Below are 4,728 nucleotides of genomic sequence, written 5' to 3'. Positions count from 1 at the left end.
TCAAGGGTTGCATTTTTCCAAAACTCCCTTTGGGTCGCCAAATAGATTGGTGCATCGGCGGTGAGCAAAGTTTTGTACTTTGACTTTGCCATGATGGTAATAATGGAATCGAAAACATCTGTGGTTCCTAGTTTTGTGAGAAGACCCAGGAGATTGTGAGATTTTTTGAATGGAATTTCAGTGGAGGTTGCCTTTTGAGAGGCTGTTTTCGATGATTTTGATGTGGGTTTTGCAGATGACTTCGATTTTGTCATTTTTGAAACGAACGATCGAAGGAATTTTGTGAGAGATGAGAAGAAAAACTGCTTTGAGAAGAGAATTTTAAGAATTCAATTCGACGGTAAAACCCTGTTTTGGTGGTGAGTGGGGAATTTTATAGGAAAGAGAATGAATGCTGACGTGGCAGCCGTTACAAAAGGTCTGACTGCTATGTACTGCCCACGTGACAACCACTGGTGAAAATGGAGGACAGTACTTTTGGTGAAAGCAACTGATGAAAGCAGTGGAAAGGGGGCAGTGGATGATTTTCACTATCAGTGGATAGTATATCAGTGGATAAGACAATGCTTTTGAACAACAGAGGTTATCAAGAAATGAGAGAACAGAGGTTACATTTCAGCAGTGGGCAGACTTTTGAAGTAGAGCAGACTTTTGAACAATCAGTGGTTATGGCAGACTTTTAAGGATTTCAATGAAATTTTCATTTTTAGCTATTTTTAAGGACGGATTTTTGATTTTCTGAAAACATTTTGTTGCATTTATTCATAGAAAAACAAGATGTTGCTTGTTATTCCATGTTTAGCATCCCAATCCTAGAGACCAAGCTTTCAAAAGTGGCTGTATCAAGTGCTTTTGTGAGCACATCTGCCAGCTGGTCTTTAGTTGGGGCATGATGCAGAGAAATCAAACCTTTTTCATAGCAATCCCTCACAAAGTGATGTCTGATGTCGATGTGCTTTGTGGTAGAGTGGGAAACTGGATTTTTTTATGATATTTTCTGCTGCCTGGCTGTCCAACACGAGTGGTGTCTTTAAGGCAGTGATACCAAAATCCAGCAACTGATTTTGAAGCCACGGGAGTTGGGCTATACAGCTTGCAGCAGCAATGTATTCAGCCTTAGCAAGTGGATGTTGAAACTGCTGCTTGCTTTTTGCTTTGCCAAGAGACTAAGCAATCACCTAGAAACTGGCACCCTCCTGAAGTGGACTTCCTTGTGGTGTGACATCCAGCAAAGTCACTGTCTGAAAAACCTGAAAGCTTGATATTCCCATTAGCTGGATACCAGATACCAAGTGTGGGAGCACCTTTTATGTATCTGAGAATCCTTTTTACAGCAATGAGATTTGATTTTCTGGGAGCTGATTGACTTCTTGCACAGACACATGTTGCAAACATGATGTCTGGTCTAGATGCAGTTAGGTACAATAAAGACCCAATCATGCTTCTATAAAGTGTTTGGTCAATCAGCTCATCCTTTTCATCAGACATGACCAGCTTATTTGTGGCCATCGGTGTGCTGCATGGTTTACAATCATTCATATCAAATTTGGTTAAAAGTTCTTTAGCATATTTGCTTTTATGAATGAAGGTTCCATTTTGCAATTGCTGTATTTGGAGACCAAGAAAGCATTGCAGCTCACCCATTGCACTCATTTCAAACTCAGCTGTCATGAGTTCTCTAAACTCTTCACACATTTTGGTACATGTGCTTCCAAAAATAATGTCATCCACATAAATTTGGACAATCATTAAATCTTTCCCTCTCCATTTAAGAAACAGTGTTTTATCAATGGTACCTCTTTTGAAACCATTTGAGAGTAGAAAGTTGGAAAGAGTTTCATACCAGGCTCTTGGTGCTTGTTTCAGGCCATACAAGGCTTTGTTTAGCCTGTAGACATGATCAGGATAAAATGGATCCTCAAAGCCTGGAGGTTGACATACATACACCTCTTCTTGCAATGTACCATAGAGGAAAGCACTTTTGATATCCATCTGAAACACCTTCATGTTGTGGTTGACAGCAAAGGCCAGGAACAGTCTGATAGCTTCCAATCTTGCAACAGGGGCGAATGTTTCATCATAATCAATCCCCTCTTCATGTCTGTAACCTTGAACCACAAGCCTGGCTTTGTTCTTGACAACAATGCCCCTTTCATCTGTTTTGTTCTTGAAGACCCACTTTGTGCCAATGGGACTAACCTCTTTTGGCAGTGGTACAAGCTCCCATACTTGTTGTCTTTTAAACTGTTGGAGCTCCTCTTGCATGGCTTCTACCCAGCTGTTGTCTTTTAGTGCCTCTTGGTACTTGACTGGCTGATGGAGTGATAGAAAACCAGTAAAAAGACAAATGTTTTGGGTTTGGCTTCTTGTGAGCACCCCTTCATTGATGTTGCCAATGATTTGATCAGGTGGATGAGATCTCAAGAAGATTAAATCTCCTTGGTATGGTATGATGGCATTTGTTGGTGAAGGCTGCAAATGTGTATCATCTGAGCTAACCACTGCTGGTGACTTTGATGACCCAGCAGTGGCTTCAAAAGGCGGTGGAATGGGTGGTAATGGAGTGGACCACTGCTGACTTTTATCCACTGTTTGAGGACTTTTGTCAGCAGTGTTTGAGGATGTGGAAGCAGTGGTAGATGGGCTACTTTGGTCAACAAATGTTGAGGTAGCAGTGGTTGAGCTTTGGCTGTTTTGAACAACTGGGGCTTTTCCCTTTGTGGCAGACCTTTGAGGGATGATGATTTCATACCCATAGTCTGGTGATGTATCCTCTGATGGACCCGCACTGTTAGTCTTGATAGCAGTATTTTCAAAGGTGAATTTTTCAAGATCAAACAGATCAGCAGGATTTGCTGGGATTTTCATTGATGAAAGTTCATTGAACTTTACATCTAAAGTCTCCTCCACTACCTTGGTCCGTGCATTAAACACTTTGTAGGCCTTGGCAGTGGTTGAGTATCCCAGAAAATAACCACAATCAATTTTGGCTGCAAATTTTGAAATGGAATCTTTTAAATTCAAAATAAAGCATGGGCAGCCAAACACTTTGAAGTATGAGATCAGTGGTTTGATTTTATACAGAATTTCATAGGCAGTCTTTTTGTGCCTGGGGTTTATTAAAACTCTGTTCTGGACATAGCAAGCAGTGTTTACTGCCTCTGCCCAGAAAGTTAATGGCAAACCTGAATCTGCAAGCATAGTTCTGGCAGCCTCAATCAAGGTTCTGTTCTTTCTTTCAACTACCCCATTTTGCTCTGGTGTTCTTGGGATGTTGTACTGCCTTACAATCCCTTTCTTCACACAGAAGGCATCCAACTCCTTATTTTTAAATTCTGTGCCATTGTCACTCCTAAAGCTTTTCACTGGAAGGTCAAATTGCTTATCAACCTGTGTCACAATGTCTTGCAAAATGCCTGCAGTTTCATCTTTAGAGTGCAAAAAGAAAGTCCATGTAAACCTAGAAAAGTCATCAACTATAACCAAACAATATCTTTTCTTTTTGAGGCTCATGACTTGAACTGGGCCAAACAAATCCATGTGCAGCATTTGCAAACACTGGGTTGTTTTGGACTCTTCAATGGACTTGTAAGAACTTTTGTGCCGTTTTCCTTTTAAACAGGAAATGCAATGTTCAGAACATGAAAACAATTTTGGTGGTAGGCCTCTCACCAACCCATTTTTTGAAATTTTTGTTATTGTCTTAAGATTTGTGTGCCCCAGTCTTCTGTGCCAAAGTTCTGTCTCTTTGTTAGAGGCAGCTGAGAACAGACAGGCATCAGCTCTGGGACACTCTTTAGACATGTCAACAACATAAACATTGCCACTTCTTTGAGCAACAAGTTTAGTTTGACCATTTTTGATTATTGCTTCAATCTCTTTGACCATTTCTGGTCCAACAATCCTACAACAATCTTTTGTGAAGAATGACCCAAACCCTTTGTCACTCATTTGAGATACACTCAGAAGGTTGAATTTCAGATTGTCTATTAGATTGACATTTTCAAATTTTACATTTCCAGATTGCACTGTTCCAGACCCCAGAACTTTCCCTTTACTATTATTTCCAAAGGATATATCACCCCCTCCATGGATTTTAAAGTCTTTGAGGAGGGCTTTACATCCTGTCATGTGCCTGGAGCCTCCACTATCTACATACCACAGACTATCAAAGCATGCAGAAGCTCCCTGCACATGAAGTAAAAGGATTAGTTCATTAAGGACTCCAAAGCCAACATGGCTTTGGATGGGGATTCAGCAGTGTCTGGTATGGATGCAGTGTGATGAGCAGTGGTTAAGTCAGGGGTTTGGACAGTTTTAGTACTGTTTCTTGCTAACCACTGTTGAGGGTCTTGCCCAATCACCTGCTGATACCCAAAAGGATGCCTATTCACTCTGGGTTTAGAGGGCTTTTTGTAGACCTCATAAACGTGTGGAATCCTTTGGTAAAACTGTTTTTCCTTGCCTTTTCTGAACTGATTGGCAGGAGGTGCATCAGTAACCTGAACATCTCTTTTGACAGATGTTTGGTTCAGCTGTTTTGTGACAGCTGTTTGAACTGGCACAAACAGTGGTTGTTTCTTTGTGAATTTAACCGATGGTAATGCTGATGGACTCAAGGATGTTTTAGCAAGGTATTCATTCTTTTTGATATCAAAGTTTTTGAGATACACACATGCTTGAGTTTTGTGGTTTGTTTTACCACAAACAATGCAGCTTTCAGTTGAA

Source organism: Helianthus annuus, chromosome 14 (assembly GCF_002127325.2).
Source record: "Helianthus annuus cultivar XRQ/B chromosome 14, HanXRQr2.0-SUNRISE, whole genome shotgun sequence".
NCBI lineage: Eukaryota > Viridiplantae > Streptophyta > Magnoliopsida > Asterales > Asteraceae > Helianthus > Helianthus annuus.
Note: the sequence above shows the minus strand (reverse complement) of the source record.